The sequence below is a fragment of the Lissotriton vulgaris genome, chromosome 8, assembly GCF_964263255.1.
Source record: "Lissotriton vulgaris chromosome 8, aLisVul1.2, whole genome shotgun sequence".
NCBI lineage: Eukaryota > Metazoa > Chordata > Amphibia > Caudata > Salamandridae > Lissotriton > Lissotriton vulgaris.
In genome coordinates, this window is record NC_141696.1 from 711,629,949 (window position 1) to 711,654,350 (window position 24,402).

The following is a 24,402-nucleotide window of genomic DNA, read 5'->3' on the forward strand; positions in this document are numbered from 1 at the left end:
AACCCTAAGTTAAGAATAGTGGCAAAGGCTTTCTTTAACTATGCCAAATCCCCCCTTTCCCACCTTGGATTTTCTTCAAATGACTTGCAACCAAAATTACACATTCTCACGAGTGCTCTAAGACCCCAGAACTCAGTTGGAATAATCTAGAACACCCCGAAACACATGCAATCCTGCTGCTAGGGCTAACCCTAACGAACCCTAAGTTACAAAAAGTGCCAAAAGGCTTTTCCGCGAGGATTTAGTCCCAACCACTTCTACCCGGTATTAGACCTTCCCAGGAATGCCCCAAGACCCGCCAACCCACCCGCCAAGAAGCATAACACCCCCAAACAGGCCAAAAGCAAAATCTCATACTTGCAATATTTCTGGGCCTTCGGTCCAAACGCGCTGCGTAGCTAGGCCATAAGTCGGGGTTGGCACAACGGATTTCCTGAAAAGCAAATGCAATCAAGATTAGAGTGTCCCAGCAATGCTCCCAGACCACGAAACTCACCCACAAACAGACGGAACCCCCCTAAGAGCACCTCAAAGGCAAGCAAGTCATCAAAAACACAAAAAAATTTCCGCCTGGGATTTGGTCCAAAACACTTTTATCCGGTATTAGAGCTTCCCAGCAATGGCCCCAGAGCCGTCAACCCAGGAGAAAACGAGTAGAAGACCCCCAAACAGCCAAAGAGCAAAAGTACAAAAATGGGGACTTAGTCAATTTTTCACAAATTTCCCAAATCACTCCGCGCGCGCTCTGCAGCTAGGCCCTAACTCCCCTCTGCCACCATGGATTTGCTTCAAACCTCTTGCAAAGTAAAGTATATATAGCCAGCAGTGCTCCCAGACCACGAAACTCACCCACAAACACCAGGAAGCCCCCCAAACAGGCCCCCGAAAACGCTACATAGAGCAAAATGTCAGAAATAGCCAAAAAAAAAATTGGCCTGGATTTTGTCCCAACCACTTCTACCCGGTATTAGACCTTCCCAGGAATGCCCCAAGACCCGCCAACCCACCCGCCAAGAAGCATAACACCCCCAAACAGGCCAAAAGCAAAATCTCATACTTGCAATATTTCTGGGCCTTCGGTCCAAACGCACTGCGTAGCTAGGCCATAAGTCGGGGTTGCCACGACGGATTTCCTGAAAAGCAAATGCAATCAAGATTAGAGTGTCCCAGCAGTGCTCCCAGACCACGAAACTCACCCACAAACACCAGGAAGCCCCCCAAACAGGCCCCCGAAAACGCTACATAGAGCAAAATGTCAGAAATAGCCCAAAAAAAATCGGCCTGGATTTTGTCCCAACCACTTCTACCCGGTATTAGACCTTCCCAGGAATGCCCCAAGACCCGCCAACCCACCCGCCAAGAAGCATAACACCCCCAAACAGGCCAAAAGCAAAATCTCATACTTGCAATATTTCTGGGCCTTCGGTCCAAACGCGCTGCGTAGCTAGGCCATAAGTCGGGGTTGGCACAACGGATTTCCTGAAAAGCAAATGCAATCAAGATTAGAGTGTCCCAGCAGTGCTCCCAGACCACGAAACTCACCCACAAACACCAGGAAGCCCCCCAAACAGGCCCCCGAAAACGCTACATAGAGCAAAATGTCAGAAATAGCCAAAAAAAATCGGCCTGGATTTTGTCCCAACCACTTCTACCCGGTATTAGACCTTCCCAGGAATGCCCCAAGACCCGCCAACGCACCCGCCAAGAAGCATAACACCCCCAAACAGGCCAAAAGCAAAATCTCATACTTGCAATATTTCTGGGCCTTCGGTCCAAACGCGCTGCGTAGCTAGGCCATAAGTCGGGGTTGGCACGACGGATTTCCTGAAAAGCAAATGCAATCAAGATTAGAGTGTCCCAGCAATGCTCCCAGACCACGAAACTCACCCACAAACAGACGGAACCCCCCCTAAGAGCACCTCAAAGGCAAGCAAGTCATCAAAAACACAAAAAAATTTCCGCCTCGGATTTGGTCCAAACCACTTTTAGTGCTTCCCAGCAATGGCCCCAGACCCGTCAACTCACCTGCAAAGAGGTAGAACAACACCCCCACAAGTGCTGAGTCTTTCTTCATTGGGCGTAAACCAGCCCTCTGCTTTGATGGAAATAGGAGTCTGGAGGAGGAGGATAGAGGAGCATGTTCTTCTGAACTTGTGAACCTGAGGAATGCAGACTGCGGCACCTTCAAATCAATTAGCAAACAAGTGAAGACAGTTCTGCTGATGGGCTTGTTTTTGTGATTATCTGATTAAAGTTTGAATTATATTAACTGTGCACAACAAAGAAAGACAGACACACAGGAATAAAAGTGAATAAGGATGAAAAAGAAAGTTATTGATTCGTTGTCTCATTTTCAGGGCTCGGTATCACGGTCCAGGAATAAGAATAAGGCTTCGTCATCATACTCTGCGAATTCAGGCAGGGTGAGCTCAGTGTCACCTGACAGAGTAGAAATTCCCTCATCTATGTTGCTGGCCACCTCCTCTTTATCCGGCACGCTCTCTCGTACTCTGAAATCTGGTGGTATGAGGTGCTGATTCATCTTGATCATTGTTAACCTCTCCACATTTTTGGGCGAGAGGCGGCTCCGTTTGGGAGTTACAATCCCACCAGCCGCACTGAAAACCCGTTCAGAAGACACGCTTGCGAGTGGGCAAGACAAGTAGTTTAAAGCCAGGTTGGTGAGCTGTGGCAACAATTCTTTTTTCCCATGCCAATACGCCAATGGGTCAGAATTAACATAGACCTCTGTTGAGTCATTCAGATAGTCCTTCACCATCGACTCAAGGTCCTCATCCAAGGTTCCTCCACTTTGCTTAGCTCTTGCTGTGCCTCTGACCTTTTGAGAACCAAACCCACGCAGAGCTAGCCAATCCTCTTCAGCCTCCAATGTTTCTGTTGTCTTTCGTGCAGATGATCCGGTTGCCGGTGTCTTTAACGGCTGAGAGGTCACTTGTGCCACAGCCACAGGTGCAGAAGTGGATTGTTTTGACTGGGGATGGCCTGCTGATGTACTGCCATTTCCTTCAATTTCCAGCCGTTCTGTTTCAAACCTCTTGGCTGACAAGGCTAGCCAACGTTTGTACTTTGGAACATGTTCATCATCAAAAGGAAAGAATGCTTGGTCTGCCAGCGCCTTTTTGTAGCGTGGATCCAGAATAGTAGCACAAATGTAATGCTGTTCTGAGTGGATCTTTTTAAGACGTTCATCACCTTGTAGGAGCTCTAATAATTGCTCAGCCAGAAGCAAAGAGTCTTGGTTTTTGTCATCTTTTCCAAACACAGAACACACCTCCTTCAGTTGGTCCTCCAGCATGTACAACAATGGGATAGCTTTTCCCAAATTAGAGTCCTCCTTGCTGACTGCACGCGTGAAGAACTCAAAAGGAGGAAGCATGCGTGTCAGGCTTTCAACTATGTTCCATTGCGGCCCACCCATCCTCAGCTCCTCTGTACCCTCTTTAAGGAAATATTGATCGAGTTCCGTATACTGCTCATACAGACGCTCAAGCATGTAGAAGGTTGAGTTCCAACGTGTTACCACCTCCTGGATGAGTGCTTTCACTGGCATTTGACGTTGATATAGCAGGCTCCTCAGCTGCTTCCGGGCCTTAAAAGAATGCCTGAAATGCTTGCACATTTTTCGGCAGGTCTCCAATACACTGTACGCTGCACTGCCTTTATTACCCAAGAATTTTTGGACAACCAGGTTTATACAGTGCGCCAAACACGGCACTCTGAAATAGTAACCGTCCCTCATGGCCTTAACTATATTGGCGCCATTGTCCGTGGAAACATAACCAACCTTGCGTTTTAGTGGGGACAGCCAGTTAAGGACCTTTGTGTTAAAGACATCCAAAATGTTTTCTGCTGTGTGACGTTTCTCCAAACCAAACATGGCTAGTGTTGCATGTTTCCGAGCACCTTTAAAAACAATGTTCGTGTCAACACCTGCGTTTAGCTTTGCTTTAGCCCCTGAAAAAGAGACCCAGTGTGCAGTGATGCACATGTAATCAGCGCCTGCGCCACTGGTCCACATGTCTGTTGTCAGATGTATAGTGTGAACAGCACTCTTCTGCAAAGCTGCCCCAATCACCTTCAGAACATCTTCATGTAGTGCTGGAACCGCAACTCGGGCAAAATAGAACCGGCTAGGAACCTTCCATTTAGGGCAGAGCGCTGTCACTAATTCTAGAAAACCAACCCCTTCTACAAAAGAAAAAGGGAGAAGGTCCAGAGCTAGCATTTTAGCCAGCTTAGTGTTATACAGACGGGTCATTGGGTGGTTGCGTTCATATTGCGCTTCTGTAAACAACATCTTTTTAATGTTGCCCTGGACCAAGGATTTACGGGATGATGATGATCTCTTCGACCCAGTTACGCTCGCTGATGAACTTTTCCGCATTGATGTCTCACTCTCTCCCACACTCTTAGTGTGGCTCCCATGGGGTGTGCTGCTGACAGGGGAACTGGGTGTAAGTGAAGTGTTTGAATCGTCTTCTTCCTCCTCGTCATCATCAGATGAAAAATCAACGTTTTCATTGCGTGCAATTCCGGCTTCCTTGATCGCGTGTAGGTGCGCAAACCATTGGACATCGTGCGTTCTCCTAAGATGACCTCTCTGGCCTCCGGTACCATAGTTGGAACCCAACTTACCACGACTAACTCGAAGCTTACAAATGCTACAAATGGCTACGTTTTCCTTTTTTGGGCAAACACTAAAGAAGTCCCAAACTGGAGACTTGAAATGTCTTCGGGGGCCGGAGGAGGCGGCGATACTGGTGGTGGTGGTCCTGCTGCTAATGCCAGATGAAGTGGAGGATGTGGATTGCTGAACTTCAGTACGTTTTGCACTTTCACCACCACGAATTGAGGTCGAGGACGAGGTGGGTACCTTCTTGCGAGGAAGAAATATGGAAGCGGTAGGTTTTGGTGTACTACTTAACTCCAAATCTAATGATTCCATTTCCATTGCCTCCTCGCCGACATCATCATCACGCTCAGCAGCTTCTCGGGATAGGGTCAAAATGTCTCTTTGCTGCATGCCCGGTGGGGCTGCAGTGACCTTTGTGATGACTGGCTCGTCGTCATCGTGAGAGGCTTCATCACCAGCAGTATCTGTCACTTCTTGTTGAGCCTCATCACACTCCATAGGTTTGAGTTTTTGGACGACCTTCCTTTTACGCTTAGGTACCGGTGTCAGATCATGGTGTGCCTCACTGTCAGACCGCAGTTGTGGTTCCCAAGCTGGATCTGTATCATCAGAAGGAGGTGGGCTTGAAGAAGATGTAGACACCCCCCTTGATCTTTTCCTTGCTAGGGATGTGGAAGACAATGAATGATCATCAGGAGGAGTGGCTTCCAATGATACCTCGGCTTCATTGTCGATTTCCTGATGTGCCCCTACTTCGGGAGGAACAACTATTGTGGGCACTTGTGAACCTCCATGCACCTTTGCTTGCGCATCTCCTTTTGCTGCCTCTCCTTCCACATGTACTTGGGCGTGTACTTGCACATGGTGTTGTTGTTGCGGCTGTGGTTGTTCAACACTTGTCAGATGAGTTACAACAACCTGTGTTGATTCAGGGACATTGCTGCTACTTTCTTGCGATGAGCCAACATCACTGGTCGATGGTGATTGGAGAAGTACACTGACTGCCTCTGAAGCACTCAAGGGCTTTGAGTTAAGTTGGCGTGGTGGTGGAGGCACTGAACCCAATGGAGCAGGGGTGCTGCTCCCAGCTTGGTCCCCAGCAGATCCTGCTGCTGCAGGCGTACTTTTTTTTTTCTCCCAAAAAACGTGGCGGGTGGCACACCAGCCGCCTTGGTAACTTGCTTCTTCTGCTCCTTACTAGCAACTTTCTTGCTAGAGGAGCTACGGAGAACTTTCTTTGGGGCCATCTTCTTCAGAGCAGGTCAGACAGCAGGCTGCAGTTGCACGAATTGTAGAGTTGTCTGAGGCCAGACGTGACGTCGCGTGACGTTATGCTGCACACACACACCGCTGCAGGACTTCTTCCTGGCACTGGTGGTTCTCTTGAGTCTTGTGCACCTAAAAAAAATGGAAGACAGAGGAACATCAGTTCAGTTATAGAGCACAAAAAAATCGAAAAACACTGCAAAATCAGCACAATCCCATTCCATCCATGGCCTCCATGATGTTTAAATTCAAGACAACCCACAGAAAGACTAGGCCCATGCAAGACTCACTACCCCTGGGCATAAATAAAGGTTGAAAAGTAGGCAAAATGGTTGGAGGCCTAACAACAAAGCCTGCATTCAAAATGGCCACTTGCCTCCTAGCACATGGCCAGGGCCTGCCTGTACCAGCACTCAAAATGGCCCCCACCCACATGGCCTGTCCCCATGAACACCCCCAAAAATCGAAAAACACTGCAAAATCAGCACAATCCCATTCCATCCATGCCCTCCATGAGGTTTAAATTCAAGACACCCCACAGAAAGACTAGGCCCATGCACCACTCACTACCCCTGGTCAAGGCCCCAACAACAGGTCAAAAATCGAAAAACACAGAAAAATCAGCACAATCCCATTCCATCCATGCCCTCCATGATGTTTAAGTTCAAGACAGCCCACAGAAAGACTAGGCCCATGCTAGACTCAAATACCCCTGGTGAAAAGGCCACAAGTACAGGCCCAAAAAACGAAAATCACTGAAAAATCTGCACAATCCCATTCCATCCATGGCCTCCATGATGTTTAAATTCAAGACAACCCACAGAAAGACTAGGCCCATGCAAGACTCACTACCCCTGGGCATAAATAAAGGTTGAAAAGTAGGCAAAATGGTTGGAGGCCTAACAACAAAGCCTGCATTCAAAATGGCCACTTGCCTGCCAGCACATGGCCAGTGCCTGTAGCTGCACTCAAAATGGCCACCAGCCACATGGCATGTCCCTCCCCATGAACACCCCCAAAAATCGAAAAACACTGCAAAATCAGCACAATCCCATTCCATCCATGGCCTCCATGATGTTTAAATTCAAGACAACCCACAGAAAGACTAGGCCCATGCAAGACTCACTACCCCTGGGCATAAATAAAGGTTGAAAAGTAGGCAACATGGTTGGAGGCCTAACAACAAAGCCTGCATTCAAAATGGCCACTTGCCTCCTAGCACATGGCCAGGGCCTGCCTGTACCAGCACTCAAAATGGCCCCCACCCACATGGCCTGTCCCCATGAACACCCCCAAAAATCGAAAAACACTGCAAAATCAGCACAATCCCATTCCATCCATGCCCTCCATGATGTTTAAATTCAAGACACCCCACAGAAAGACTAGGCCCATGCACCACTCACTACCCCTGGTCAAGGCCCCAACAACAGGTCAAAAATCGAAAAACACAGAAAAATCAGCACAATCCCATTCCATCCATGCCCTCCATGATGTTTAAGTTCAAGACAGCCCACAGAAAGACTAGGCCCATGCACCACTCACTACCCCTGGTCAAGGCCCCAACAACAGGTCAAAAATCGAAAAACACAGAAAAATCAGCACAATCCCAATTCATCCATGGCCTCCATGATGTTTAAGTTCAAGACAACCCACAGAAAGACTCAGTCCACCCACCACTGAGTACCCCTGGGCAAAAGGCCCCAAAACAGCCCAAAAATCGAAAATTCCAAAATTTTAATTGCAGCAACTGTAATGCCCCAAACAAACTTACTTGTAAAATTTCTAATCCAACAGTGATCCAAAGAAAGTCAAAAAGGCCTCAAATCCAAATATCCAGCAGCATCCACAAAAAGTAATCCTTCCAGCTCCAGACCCAAATGAAAAGTGACCAGGAGATGGACAAAGCACTGGGAGGAGCCTGCTGAACAGGAACAGGAAGTTGAAGACTGTGGGGCACTTCCTTCCTCCCACCCCCCTGCCCCCCTCCCCAAAATGGACTCCTCGCTAAAAAAGTGCAGGCAAATGTCAAACTAAGGAGTTATTCAGATAAAAATCATCATTTCTAGAAGGTTTATGCTGCTTGCTGGTGGATTTCTTGTGCAGAATTGCAAATTTATATTTTCGCTCGCCGCATCTCAAATCTCGCAATTGCGAAGTACCGCGAGACGTGATCTTGCCGTACTCGCGTTGACAAACTATCGCTGGCAAGCCGCGATGACATAATCGCGCTCGCCAATTCCCGCGGGATCACACAGCAAGATCCAAAATGGCGCAGCACTCGCAAACTATCGAAAAAAACAACTCGGCAAACGATGATAAACGCCGCGCGCCGCAAAAATTGTATCACCAACGCCGCGCGCCGTCAAAAAAATCCGCTGCGTGCGAATTTGCGGATTTTGCGGGAAATTCGCAAATCTCGCGGATTGCGAATTTCCCAAAAATCCGCAAAATCCGCGAGCGTAACAAAAGACCCACATCATTAGGACCAGTAGCCCAAAGAGAATCAGGAAGAGAAGACAATTCAGCTGGAAGTCGATCTTTAGACAAATACATCGGAGAGATTACTCTCTTACCCAATGTAAGATGTACTCCTGAAGGAGAGCAATGTAATATTGCATACAATCTTTTCAACAAATCCAATCCCAACAAGTTCTCACCACAACCTGTCGTCAGAATAAGGGGTGCTTCGAATTCACAAGGTCCCTCAGAAAGAGACAAAGGAATAGAAATCTGATTACTAACCGGGGCGCCAGAAAAACCTACTGAAACATTTGTTAAGCCAGACAAAGGTGCGCCAGGGAGTTTAGAGTGCATAATAGAACTCTTCGCAGCACCAGTATCCAACAGAAAAGGCTCTGACACACCTGATGTAATCACTTCAACATAAGGTCCACTCTGATCTACTGGAACTGAAACAACTCCCTCTCTTTGTCTATGGCTGTCCTAGCAATCATTACCATCCATATTCTCACCTTCGACATAATAGTCGTCCGCATAGTACTGAGCCGTCCTACCAGACGCACCATTCTGCTGATCAAAACTATTCATTGAATTCTGTGGAGGCAAGGAACGCACATTCTGAGGAAACACACCACATCCTCTACCTCTAATAGCTTGCTGAACACCTCGACCTCTCACACCAGAAGCACCATTCATACGCTGTAACAGAACCGGACAACTATTTTTTAAATGACCCTCTTCTTTACAATACGCACACTGATTAGGGCCTACAGGAAAACGCGGTTGAGAAGGCTCGAACCTTTGCGAGTTTCTCTGATATTGCTGTGGTTGCTGATAATCGCGCTGATTATTACGAGGCGGATACGCTTGCTGCAAAAGAACCTTCATCTTTAACTCTTTAGTCTTCTTGTCTGCTCTATCTTTCTCATCCTTATCTCTATTCTCGTAGTACTGTGCAGTAGCCAATATCAGGGCTGACGAAGAAACAGCCCAAGAACTCTCAGAATCCTTCAACTTAGTACACAACTCTGGAAGCAAATTATGCACAAACTTGTCAATGAACAACCGTTGACCACCTTCCGTACTCATGTCCTGACCACTATGGTCGATAAACGTCTCTTCAAAGCTAGTGAAGAAATCAGACACACTTTCGTCTTTCTTCTGCTTACAAGCAGACAATTTGTCCCAGTTGACACGCATAGCAGGCATCAAAGTCTTCATGTAGTTAATAATCCTACCTGGGAGTTCTGCAACTAAAGGCTCAGGTTTAGCACCACCAACTTGTCTGCCATCCGAGGCACCAATATTAGCCCATGTATCACCTAACTCTTGCGCATGATCCGTATGACGAATCAGTCCCCATAAAGGCTGTGGAACTACATTTCCAAACAACATGTCTATGTCGGCTAGATTCATAACACATGAATCTGCAGTCTGTGATAATTCCTTATAGTACCCTGCAGGATTTTTACGTGGATCAGGCAAAGTCTGCTTAAGGGCCAAAACTTCAGCTCGCTTCCATGGAACATGTACCCAAACACGCTGAAAATGAGCCGGTACAGCTTGAATACCAGCTTGAGCATTGGCCACGACGGCATCTTTCCACACTGGAGGAACCTCTCTCATTGGATATTGCCGCACTTTCCTTCTAACAGAAGGATCAGGCTCAAACAACGGCTGAGAAGGAGACTCACTCCTAAACGACAACAATGTCGCAACTGCTTTCTTAACGTCGATACTCACTATAGTTCCCTTCGCAAACTCGGACTGTACACAGAACAATTCAGGCGGAGTCTGTCCCAAATCACCATCTTCCCATTCTTCACAAAGGAAAGTACACATCTTCTCAAAAACATCTCTGCTTCGGTGCTTCCCTTTGATGGAAAACATCCATAACAGACTCTAAATCATATCTTAAAGGAATAGTCACCCATTTACGTGCTAAATGATCCAATACTTCCCGCTCATCGGGACCAGGCAGTTGGCTACGCAACTGTGTACACGTCAAAACTGGGGTCATACCCAATGACCCAAAGAGAGGAGAAAAGAGACCAGTTACAGTATCAGTCATTCTCTGTCGAACAGAAGGATAAGTTGACGAAAGAACAGGGGGGAAAAAGAGGATGAGACAAGGCATGCATAGGAGCAGTATCAAAAGGAGTATCGGAAGACATAGACAATACAGGAGACAAAGCAGAATGAGAGGAAACCAACGTAGGAACAGTAGCAGACGAAGTAGCCAGTACAGGAGACAAAGTCGTAGGAGTTGGAGACGGAGCAAGTAGCAAAGTCGGCGGCCCTTGAGAAGGCTGCGCCAAAGGAATAGGAGCCAACTGAAGAGGAGCTGGCGGTTGTAGAACAACAGGAGACAAAGCAACCGGAGGTTGCGCAACTGAAGGTTGCGGAAGTGCTGTAGCACTCTGCACATAAGGGGGTGGCGAACTCAACAAATGTGACATCTTTGGATCTTTCTCAAGGTCCTTCGTTGCACCTTGCTGTTGAGGTGGCAAAGTTGGATAACACTTATCAATCGCCATTTTACGTTGCCTGTGCAACTTCTCACTCACTAATCTTCTTCGTTATCATTAAACTGTATAGCAGCTTGCATTACCGAAATACCTTTCTCTCTTTTATTTCTCTTCGCTAACTTAATTTCTTTCTGTTTGGCTTCCTTTCGCCAGAGGCGGAAAGAGTCAAACATCGCCGGACGGGCTTTCTTCTTTAAGAGTTTAACTTCTAAATTATCTAAAATCTCCGTGTCATAACTACCATATTGGGGGCACTTTAGGACACCGTCCTTCCTAGTATATCTAATCCATACTTCATTATACGTGATGGGGCCCACGCCATGTTTTAAATAGAGCTCATAGGTCGGAGTTCGAATCGGAGGCACCGGACACGAGTCCTCCAATCGGGAATCCCTATTACAACCACAACAAAATATCTTTCCAAGTCTGCTAAGACCAGGCATCTTCGCTCACTATTCTAGCTTCAAACTTCAAGGGAATATTGAATACGATAACCTCGTGAATACACAAGTCCCTCGGCTTTGGAGCTTGCAAGTCCCAAATCAAAGATCCCAAGGGGATACCCAAAACAAAACTAAGGACTGGGAGACGCTCCACTTATACTTAACTGAAATATCGATGACATCGCCAGAAGACCCGTCTATTGTCTCGCTCTACAAATCATCAAAAGGGCTCCAAGACAGGGCGACAGTCAGGGCAGCAGTCCTTCGTAGCCGTCGGAAAGCGGGGAACCTCGCAGCAAAGACTTTCGGACCACGATGACATACAGGGGTCGATGAAGTGGCAGGCCTTCCTCCAGAATTTTCACACGAAGCTCCTCACGATCTTCAGGCTTGGACCGGTACCGCTGAAGTCGCCCCACGTTGGGCGCCAACTGAAGAACCGGGTTTTAGAACCCAGAGGCGCCAGGGGAAACACCCGAAGTCTTCGAGTTCTCCTGTCTTGGCAAACAGAGACACGGGACACTTCTCGGTGACGTCAAAGACCACATTTATTGGTTGCAACCAGGAACAGAGGTCTACGAAGCACGACACGGGTGGTTCGTCAGAGACTGCACTGCACAATTTAGTAAAGCGAGACATCGTCTTTTATGCCAAAAATCACATTCCTGACTAGGATCAATTATTTACAAACTATCCAATCACACAGTGACATTTCAAAAGTATCGCATAACGACAAGCCCACTTTCAGTTGTCCAGCCCACCATAAATGACAAGGCAAAATCCAACATTCTTGCCCGGACAGGCCGGACAAACCCATAATAAAAGGACCTCAACCCAAACCATAAATAGGCCATAAAAGAAGGAACAGAAACAGATGTGAAACAAGATAGAAGGGTGTGTGCATGTACCATAAACTCAGCAATGTCCTGCTCTTTGATCTCTATCTGACCAGCTGCCTAACAAGGAACTGGCTCAACAAGGTCAGCTTCGGGCAAGGGAGTCAGTTCGTTCAGGTCACACAAAAGTCAGCTAAAGGTGTACGTGTCCCAAGGACTTGCTCGGCTGCAGTCATCGGCTATGTGAGGGCAACCACTAAATGGCTACCGTACACAAAATGGAACCCGAAGGTTCGAACGAAATCCCTGAATATACAGTGAATCCATCCATCAATCGATCAACACTCGTACAAACCGCACTTGTCATTTGCGGTCCGCTGATACCAAAATCGTCTCGATACGACAACCTTTACTGAACGGGTTCAGAATCACGGAACCTCATGCCGTGTGCAAAGGCAGCAGAAAGGAAAAATGGCGTTTTTAACTTCTAATAAGCTCATGTTAACTTAACACAGTGTAAATGCAAGGCTCATCCCCATGACAATGCAATGACTTGTTCCTCGAGGAGGACCGGTGCTCAAAAGAGCCGTGCGACAGTGGAGGAACATTAGTTAATATGACAGTGTAGGGAGTAGCTTCTGGAGGTAAATGGAAGTTTGTGTAAGCACCCTCAATGGTTTTTAATTTACCTCTGATTAAACTTGGGATGTGATGTCTTTCATCCCCTGGATAATTACCACAGCAGACATTTGCTACCCGGGCGTGTGGGAGGGCCAGGTCATTTACTTGTGAAGAGTCTTCCACTCTATGCTGTGACAGCCCCTCCCCCCTTGTGCGTGACAGACTATTCTGGATATCCATAGTAATAATAGGTATGATTTTATCCATATTCCTATTGATAACATCACTCTCTCCCCGAGTACATTCAGCCATATTTTGGTTATTATTTGTCATAGGTGTTTAAATGACCAGCAATCTAGTTTTAATAGCTGAGAGCCTTTGAATCAAAGGATCTAGGAGGACTGCTACCATAGTTTTGAGCTTTTTCCAAAAGTCAGCCCCTATGGAAATCGACCCCCCCGAGACAGTCTCAGCTAAGCATGGGCGGAAAATCCGTTCCGCTCGCGGATTTTCGGTACATTCGCAATCCGCGAGATTCGCAAATTTCCTGCAAAATCCGCGAGCGGAACGGATTGGGTCAAAAGTTCAAGCTGACTTTTGTAACTCTTTTAGAATGGCGCCGGCAAGCTGCCAGAGCCATTCTAAAATAGTTACAAAAGTCAGCTTCAACAGGAAGCTCTAATAGATAAAGTAAAGCAGGTGCTCGAGTTGAAGCTCAAATTCAGTTACACAATCATTAATCACCCCAAACTTTGGGTGATTAATGATTGTGTAACTTAATTTGACCTTCAACTCGAGCACCTGCTTTACGTTATCTATTAGGGCTTCCGGTTGAAGCTCTTTGTAGCTATTTTAGAATGGCGCTGGCAGCTTGCCGGCGCCATTCTAAGTGGGACTGAGGCCAAAAGGGCACAAAAGTGGGATAGAGGGCAGAAGGGGACAAAAAATGAGTGGGGCAGAAGGGCACAGAAACGAGTGGTACAGAGGGCAGAAGGGCAAAAAAAAAAACCTGCGAACACGCAAAGCGCCCCACGAATACCTGCGAACACGCAAAGCGCCCCGGGAACACGCAAAAATAAAAAATCTGCAAATTCGCACGAACTCGCGAATTTTGAGGATCGCGAATTTGCAAATCCACAAATTCGCAGATCGCGAATTCGTAAAATTCGCCCATGCTTAGTCTCAGCATTGTCAAAATTTAGCTCGTGAATGAGCTCTATGTCAATAGATTTGTTCCTGCGAAGCTTGGGTGGTGGAAGATGTTGTTTACCCACGGCTTGGCCTTTTCTTTTCTTTTCTTTGGGGGTGGCGCAGAAATGTTCACATGATTGGTTTTGTATTTAGCTTTTTGGCCCCGGGTAACCACATTTGGCTTACTCAATGACCCTGAAGTGGCAGCACTATTCTGTATTGTGTGAGTTTCCAGAATTTCAGGGCCTTTAATTGTTGTGTGGAAACTGTTATTTTGGGGTGCAGGGTCTTCCAAGGTTGAACAAGAAGGCGGAACAGGAGCTAGGGCCATAGGCTCAGATCTTTTATCAATATTTATTACAGGTTCAAGGGAAAGTCTCCGCTCCGTTAATTCACTGCGACAGGAGCAGCAGGAAAATGAGAGGAAAGCTCGTAGGGTTCTTCCGGAATCCAGCGACCATGTTCCAGAGACCAGAGTACTTTATACAGTGGTGGCTGCGGGCTGCCTTTGCACTCAGCGCTGTCTCTTCTCTGTGTGCGGCAGGTCTGTGATGCCTGCGACATGTGAGTCTGTATACCAGGAATAGTCGTATAGTGTAAAAGGCATGAGCACCAAACAGACTGCCTATATTAAATGCAGCTCACATGCAGATAAGTTCCTTTATCTTACTTCTTTTGCGTTGCTTCTCTTATTTATTACCTTACAGCTATGGTTTTACTAGCAACCTGAAGGGATTTTACTCCTCCCTCCCACCTCTCTTTCCTTCCTTGCACTTTCAAATGCCCTGATTCCAATTTATGGTCTCTTCTGCATCCCCATTTCCTCCCCGCCCCCTCCTCCCTTTTCCTCACCGGACTACACGGGCAGGCGTACGCGCTTTATGTGCTTTGATGTCTTCCTCTCGCCGCCTTTCCGCTGTCGCCCGTTTTCGTTCCCACACTCTCTTGTGGGCCGATCTCGGTTCGCGCACTTCCCTCGCCTTCTCGGCACTGTTTCTTAGACTTTTTTACGTTTTTGGGCTCTCCGTGCATTTTTTCCTTCTGCCAATTCCTCTCGCTCGAGCATTCGCTCGAGCACTCTTTCCCCTCGACGAGTGGACCTTGGCAACGCAGCGCTGCTTGCTCCTGTAGCCAAGGTCCTTTCCTTTTCACCCTCCGGCAGCGGCTGAGCTCGAGCAGCTTGTTACACTTGCTCTGCTGCTATCAGCTGCTGCCGGTCACTCATCCTTAGTTTCCTTGCGGTCCTTTGGCTCAGCACACTCCTTTTCTCAAGCCCCTACATACAAATTAAAAAAGAGAGAGAATTATAGTTTTTTAGGTTAACTTCGTTTTAGATAAAAATTACAAAAAAATAAAGGGGGCACTTACCTTACTTACTTTGATAAATTACACCAAAAAAAAGAGATTAAAGGGGGGCACTTACCTTTCCTGTATTATTACTTAAAAAAAGGGGGCATTTACCTTTCCTTCTGATTTACTTTCTCTATGACCCTAAAATGTCAGACATAGACTCTGACGACGCTCTTGCAAGCTCCCCCAATTTAAATTATGATTATTTTAAAAGTTTTATCCATAGAGAGATGAGGTCCTGTATGCTGGACACCCTTAAGGAAGTTATGGCCACTAAAAGACCCCTTCTGATCAGGACGACTCCATTGACAGCTCAAATACCATTCATATTGGCATGCCCACTATTGAGGGGAAAAGAGTTAAAAAAAACAAAAAATATTTAGCCTAACCAGAGCACTGTGGGAGGTCCTAGCACCTCTACTAATTTGGGAGTTCCTCGCACCTCAAATGTTATGGGAGGTCCTCGCACCTCAATTACTTCGGGTGACCAAAGCGGCACAAACTTCTCAGGTGTCCCTGGCGGCATGACCAATATAGGTATCCTTAGTGGCACAAACTATTGTGGTGCTCATAATAATGCCAACATTGACTCTGAGGATGAGGAGAGGTCCCCTAAGTTTTGTGACAAATGTGTCCTTGATCTAGACAATTTGATTCCAAGAGCCAACCCTTTGAGTAGGAAATCCCCTCCTCGTCTAAAGATGTCATCCTCAACCACTTGGCCGAAGAAATGTTCTCCCCCCTTACCATCTCTCACCCCAGAAGTTCAAACTGGTTTCCCCAAGACCACATTGCCAAATTCATTAAGAGATGGCTCAGAAATGCCCTGGTGAGAGATACTCGTGGTATCGTCAGAGCTGAGTGCTCTAGACCAGCACTCAGCTCCATCTTCAGTTATCCTGAAGATGGACAACATCTCCGCTGTTTCCTATATCAACCGTCTAGGACGAGATCTGCAGACCTCTCCAATTTAGCCAAGACACTCTGGATGTTTTACCTAGAGCACAAAATTGCTCTAAGGGCGAAATATCTCCCCGGGAAATCAAACATTTCCGTGGACTGGAACTCGAGATTCCTCATAGACTTCAGCGATTGGAAACTCAACGTGAATGTCTTCAATCAATCAATCATATAATTTGTAAAGCTCACTACTCACCCGTGAGGGTCTCAAGGCACTGGGGTGGGGAATGCTGCTACTGCTCGAAAAGCCAGGTCTTGAGGAGTTTTCTGAAGGTCAGCAGGTCTTGGGCCTGCCATAGGTGGATGGGGAGGGTGTTCCAGGTCTTGGCGAGGTGGGAAAACGATCTGCTGCCAGAGGTCGCTCTTCAAAAGCGGGGGACTGTGGCGAGGGCGGCGGAGCAGAGCTGGCGGGTGGGGGTGTAGAAGCTGAGTCGTCTGTTGAGGTATGTTGGTCTGGTGTTTTGGAGTGCCTTGTGTGTGTGGGTGAGGAGCCTGAAGGTTATCCTCTTGTTGACCGGGAACCAGTGCAGGTCTCTCAGGTGGGGTGTGATGTGGCTGCGGCAAGGGATGTCGAGAATAAGGCGTGCAGAGGCGTTCTGGACGCGCTGGAGCCGTCTCAGGAGTTTGGCCGAGGCGCCTGCGTAGAAGGCGTTTCCGTAGTCCAACTTGCTGCTGACGAGGGCCTGGGTGACCGTTCTTCTCCTTTCAATGGGGATCCACTTGTAGATCCTGCGGATCATGCAGAGGGTGTTGAAGCAGGAGGAGGGGATGGCGTTGACCTGTTTAGTCATGGAGAGGGTTGGAATTAGGTGCCAACAATATGGTCAATAAAGTAAACTCCTGGGTCAAAACAGCAGTAGACTCAGCAGTCCCTAAAAAGAGGCTACGATCAAAAAGGAAAAGGCCATCTGAGCCCTGGTTCACTAATAAACTTGGGGAACAGAAAAAAAAGTATGTAGGAGATTTGAAAGGGTATGGAGAACTGATTACGCTGAGGCAAGGAAAAGAGAATATGCAACTACTCTATCAGATTACAAAAAAATGATTGTCGAGGAGAAAAGTAAATATTTTACTCAAAAAATCCTGGAATCTAAAAACTCCAGTAAGGAGTTATTTAATACAGTAAAAAAAACTAGCTAAGCTCCCAGGGAATCTACAGAAGACAGAGAACTCGGAATTCTGCAATATTCTTGGAGAATTTTTCATTAACAAAGTGGAGGCAGTGTATAAAACTTTTAGAGACAGCATAAATAGACAAGCGGCGATAAAAACGCCAGGGATTTATTTATCAACCACTGACACAACTTTCTCTTTTCTCCCATCTACTGAGGATCAGATCACCCAAGTAGTAAAGATAATAAAGGTAGGAGCTCCGTCATACCCTTGCCCTCCTAAAATCTTTCATTTGTGTCCAGAGCTGATCAGTGAGCAACTTAGAAAAGTCTTCCTAGAAATAATTCAGTCAGGCATTTTTCCAGAATCATGGAAAATAGCTTTGGTTCGGCCTTTATCAAAGAAAGCCAATATGGACCCGACAGAACCTAACAGCTATAGGCCAATATCTAGGATTCCCTTCTACGCCAAAGTGTTGGAAAAGCTGATTATTAGGCAGATCATGTCCCTTATCGCAGAAGGAGAACTATTAGATCATTCTCAGTATGGTTTTAGAGAGGGGCATGGAACCGAGACCACCTTGGTGATGGCAGTAGAAGAATTAAGAAAAACACTGGATGAAGGAAAGAAGGCCGCCTTGATTTTGTTAGATCTATTGGCGGCTTTTGACATGGTCAACTATGAAATCTTGACTGGTAGACTTGAGGAACTGGGTTTTCAAGACAGTGCCACCAAATTACTGACATCATTTTTAACAAACAGAACATTTTTGGTAGAAATGGACGGTAGGGTTTACAAACCATTCGAGCTGCCATGTGGGGTGCCTCAGGGCTCATCCCTGAGCCCCACTCTTTTTAACATTTATGTGGCCCCGCTGGCAGCAATCATTAGACAATGTGGCTTCTCGGTCATATCAAATGCCGATGACACACAGGTGGTGATCTCAGTATCAAACAATATTGAGGAGACGGCTGATCGTTTTAACATCTGCCTGTTACAATTTAATACATGGATGCAGAAGAATTGCCTCAAACTGAACGGCGATAAGACAGAGGTTTTGCTACTAGGTTCCAACACCTCCTTCTGGTCCCCAAAGTGGTGGACGGCTGATTTGAGTGACTGCCCAGTACCAGTCTCAAAGGTTAGAAACCTGGGGGTAATATTTGACCAAAGACTGACATTTGAAGGTCAAATTAACAAGCTTACCTCCACCTTCTGGGGCATCTTAAAAATTATCCGGAAGAACCGTCTGCTTATCCCTGTGGATACTTTGAAAACGGTGGTCACTGCATTGGCCATATCGCGATTGGACTACGGAAACGCTTTATACGTGGGACTTCTGACACAGCTCCTACTTAGACTCCAACGGATGCAGAATGCAGCGGCAAGATTAATTTTGGATATCCCTAAACATGAACTAGTAACTAATCGATTGAGGGATCTCCATTGGCTGCCGGTGGGGAAGAGAATTATATTTAAGGCTCAGTGTCTTGCATTTAAGGCATTACAGGGGAAAGGGCCTCTTTATCTGAGAACACATCTCAGGAAATACTTTCCTTGCAGAAACCTAAGATCAGCACAGGCACACTTATTGGTAGTCCAGAGGTACAGAGGTACAAGCAGTTACGCTGGGGGTGGGGGAGGGGGGGGAGTTTTTTTGTTATCACTGCTAAGGTATGGAACTCTCTTCCCTTAGAGATTAAGGGCCCAATGTAGGTAAATTCATTTTACCGGTTCATAAATACCGATTGATACCGAATCGGTATTTATGAATCGGAAAACAGTATGTAGGTAAAAAATGGTAAAAAAATACCGATTCGGTATCAGTCGGAATCGTGACTCGGTAAATACCGAATCGGTAATGTCTGATTCGGTAATTACCGATTCGGTATCACCCATACAACCCAATGAGCCTCCAGGCCCATAGGAATGAATGGTAGATACCGAATCGGTAAATACCGAATCGGACATTACCGAATCGGTATTTACCGAATCGGTAAAAGCCGATCTCGAAAATTCGAATGGAAGACATGTGAGCCAGTCAACCAATCGGGGACACCCACCACACCCTACAACAAAGCCAATGTAAATTCAACCAATCAGAGGCAAGTACCACACCCAGTACCTGGAGTTGGCCACACCCATGCAGGTGCAGAGCCACAGAACTGTTTGGAGAGCTGGAGGGGAGACACAGGAGCAGGCTGTACTGAGCCCAGCAGAGCATCACCATGGAGTCCCAGGAAGCCCAGAAGGATGGTGTGGACAGAAAAAGGAAGATCAAATTCAGCTCAACTGAGCTGCAGGGGGGGCGTGCCCTGGAGCCGACAATGGTGGACGTGTAGTCCTTGAGCTCCGTCCGTAGCCTGAAACACTCGCATATTATCCTGCAGCCCCGGATTGCAACCCACCTGATTTCACTACCGAAGACCCCCGGGGGGGTGCTGAAAGCAGCGGAGCGGTGTCAGTCCACCCGACCCGCAGCACGCGAACGCTGCGACATTGGAACCTGCAGCGGCCTACTGGACGACACGAAGCCCCGGACTAAAGTAGGTGGCCTGCCCGACTGGCCCTACACCTTCTTCGCGGTCCGATCGGGGCCCCGGACGGAAGTGGTTGTGGTCACTAGCGGAGGTCACGGGAAGCATAAGGACACCCTCGCATGCCCGTGGCCCTACTGCCTGCCTCCTAACACTGCGCCCTGCCCGGCCGCCCTGCTGTGGGGCCCGTGAGCCACACGGGAACCTTCCCGGATCGGCTTACCTGCTCACCATCCGCACTGCGGCGCCTGCCCTCAGCAGCGCTGTCCTGGACAGCGGATGGGGCGCTACCACTCACCAGCCATCGTCACAGGGAGCCCGACTCCACCCGGACCCCCTTGAGCACGTCGGATCTGAGGCGCAATCTCTCTCGCCGGCGCCATTTTGCAGGCACTACCGGGCAGTGCGTTGCCCCCAGGGACTGGGACTGTGGAGCCTTGCATGAGAGGTGGGACCCAAAATCGAGGTGCCGCATCTCTGAGACAGGACACCCCGCAGTGGACACCGTACCCCAAGAGCCCGGATTGCTGACATCGGCCCACTGTGCAGGGGAACGACACGCGCATTGAAGCCTGGCCACATGACTCCAGCACAGTCGCCCATCGTGCTCCTGCCAGGGTTTCGCGCCTAGACTGCCGATACCCGGGGCCCCCGGTCCCTCTTCATTGGCTTCTGGAGGCAGGGGTGGCGGAGGGCGGTGGACTGCAGACCCTGGATATCGGGGCGGCCGGCCCCGGACTGCGGCAAAGGGGGTGAGACACGTGCGCTGCGGGCCTACCACCACGCACTGGCCCGGGCTACTTGAGTGCACCTGCGTAAGGCCGATTCACTGGACACTTGCAGCAGGCCGCCTTCCTTCCTTCAACTGTTTTCTGGGGAGCTAAAGTCGATTCTGCACACGGGGCCTCCCTGAGGAAGCCGCCTATACTGACACTGACGCCAAGAACAGGGATTCTACGCGCTCCCTGCCAGCCCTGGGCCTGTGCTACTCCCACCCTTGACCGCCGCTCCCTGATCCTGCGGCGGACGCGGCCCGACGCCCGGAGTGGACACGGGAGCGGGCGGTGGCGATCTGCTGTGCCCTTTCCGGCGTCACCCTGCTAACAAGAGCCATGGGCAAGCAAAGGGGCAAGACTCATGGACAGGGCGCTGCAACGGACCTGCAGTCCACGGGCTCCGAGGACCCTCTGGCCTCCTCCAACATGGACATCATTCCGCCGACAGGGAAAAGGTCCCAGGACGCAAAGTTGGACCTTATCCTTAATGAGATACGAGCAACTCGCGAAGCCCTGGAATCGCGTATAGACAATATGGTGACTGGCCTGTCACTACTAAGGGCGGACCATAACAAATTGGCGGAACGAGTGGCGGAGCAGAAGATAGCACTGAATGACCTAGTGCCACAGCAGACGGAGCATTCCACGAGGCTAGAGGGAGTCGAGAAACAGCTTAAACATCTCTGGGATAGGGTGGATGAGGCAGAAGGACGTGCGCGCCGAAACAACGTCCGCATCTTAGGTATTCCAGAGAGAAGTGAGGGGAGGGACTCCACCCAATTCGTTGAGGACTGGCTACGGAAACTGGTGGGCCAAGAAGATCTCACTGCCCTGTACAGCATGGAGAGGGCACATCGGATGCCTCCTCGGCCCCTCAAACCAGGGGCGCCCCCTCGTCCTCTAATCGCGCGCCTCCTTCATTTCAGAGACCGGGACACTGTGTTGCGGGCGGCCAGGGAGAAAGCACCGATACGATTTGAAGATAAAAACATTTCAGTCTATCCTGATTTCACGCCCACTGTACAGCGCGCCAGATCCACATTCATGGGTGTCAAACGCAGGTTAAGAGACAGAAACATGAAGTATGCGCTGCTGTTCCCTGCTCGGCTCAAAATCCTGCACGACAACAAATCCCACTTCTTCGACTCGCCAGAGGAGGCGGAGGAATGGATGGAGGTCACTCTGACACCGCCGACCACACAGGACCCATTCGGGGAGCACCAGGAAGGCGGCCGCAACGAAAGCGGAGATACACCGGACAGACGGCGCAACATTCCCGACCCGGGACTCCACTCATCCCATGGACCCTCTGTGAAGACGCATCCCCCTGATGCTCGGATGGCGAGCCACCCATCGTCATCTCACCGGCAGCGGCTCACGGAGGAGGCACTAGCAGCACACGACGCCCAAGCACTCATCGAAAGGCACTCCGCCACCACTGACACACATACAGAGGTGTCTGGCTCAATGGACAGCTTGCCGCTGTTCCCGAAAATTACAGCCCAAATGGCGGAGGAGTTCTGATTTGCTGAACATATGATCCCCTCCAGGTGGTAATGTATACTTGAACTCCGCCCCCCCCCCCTCCTTTCGCATGTGGTGGGTTGCAGGGGGAAACCACTTTGTTGAGGACTACCGAGCCCATGCAGACCGTTCAATGACAGTCGACAGAGGCCTGTCACCCCCCGGTATGCACACGGACTCCAATGACTTGTGCCCACGTTGGGCACCACAGTTTGGATCCCGGGCACGTTGGCTTGGGGACCTTTTTGTTAAGGGGTTATTTGTTTTCACGACACACTCACCTTATCTCAACGCAGAACTGACATGGGGCCTAGGGCGTTTCACTGGGTCGCACCACATGGATGGATATGGGGCCACTTAATAATTACCACCTGTGCACCTGGAATGTGCGTGGCATGGGAGCAGTCCAGAAACGCCATAGAATTTTGGCCCAGCTTAACCGCAGGGGAACCCAGATTGCATGCCTGCAAGAGACACATTTGAACGCCTCTGAAGCTGTGAAGCTGCGCAAGAAATGGAGGGGACAATTATTTGCCACCTCCTATTCTGCGTTTTCAAGGGGGGCAGCGATTTGGTTCCGTGGCTCTGTCCCCTTTCAGATGTTAGAGCATAGAATTGATAAAGAGGGCCGATATGTATTTGTGCGGGGGCTGTTAGACGGGGATGCTGTTGTATTTGGGTGTGTTTACTCGCCGAACTCTAATCAATCGGAGTTCTTGTTAACGGTGAACGGGGTGCTGACGGAATGGGCTGATCATCGATGGTTTATTGGGGGTGATTTTAATGCTGTGCTTGATGTTACGCTGGATAGGTCACATCCCCCTTTACAGGCGACTGAGAGTAGGAAACAAGCGGATGCTCTTAATCGATGGGCTGAGGGTTGGGACCTGACTGATGCATGGCGCAGTACAAACTCACAAGAGAGGGAATATACCTTTTTCTCCCCACCACACCAGCTTCATACTAGAATTGACCACATTTTCTGTTCCCGATCCGTAGCAGATACAATTGTTCAGGCCCAACACATGGGGAAAACTCTGTCCGATCACAGCTCTGTAGAACTCACATGGCAGTGGGGCAGGCGACTAGCCCCCATCCCCACTTGGAGACTGTCCCCAGATCTCCTTGAAGACTCAGTATTCCGGGCCTCCCTGTCCGACACTATAGTAACATATTTCTCCACAAACATGAACACGGCCAGCACCCGTCAAGTGGAGTGGGACGCATTTAAGGTCTGTCTTAGGGGGGCAGCCATGGCCGCTGGAATGAGCAGGAAAAGGGAGATAATTAATCAACTAAAGGAGGTGGAGGGCTCCCTAGCTTCCCTAGTGAATGAGGCTGCCGGCACACATGCACCCTTCACACCACTACAGGAGGCTCACATTCGACACGCAGAGCTACTGGAAGACCTGAGGCTCCTAGACTATAGGGAATATACGAACAGGCAGCATGCACAAGCGGATAGAGCTGGCCCCCTCCTAGCCCGCATATTACGGGACTCCCCAGTGAGCCACCCCATTCTGAGAATCTTGGACCAAGCAGGAAATCCAGTCACCACCCAGGTCGGGATCAACACTGCGTTCAGGGAATACTACACAACGCTGTACAGTCCCCCACAGCCCCTTCCCGAGGTTGCATTCGAGGCCTTTACAAGGGACTTGGCCCTGCCTCGACTTACAGACGGGCAGGTCAAAGACCTTCAGCGTACCATTACCATAGCTGAAATCAGACAGGCAATACGCGCCCTTCCTAAGGGTAAGACCCCTGGGACAGATGGCCTACCAGCCGACTTTTATGCAACATACATAGACCTACTAGCCCCACGGTTACACGCTATTTACTTGGAAGCACTGCGGACAGCCACCCTACCGCAATCGTCTATGCAGGCGTTAATCACGTCCCTTTTGAAGCCTAATAAAGAAGGGCTTCAGATGGCTGACTATAGACCCCTGTCCCTTCTCAATACTGACTCCAAGATATTGAGCAAGGTGCTGGCATCAAGGCTCGTGCAATATGTACCTCAGCTGGTCCACTCGGACCAATGTTGTTTTGTCCCGGGCCGCAATACAGCAATGAACCTCAGGCGACTTGCCCAGCTCATGCTCGGTGACCGCGAGGACACGAGCTCCGAAGGCTGCATCTC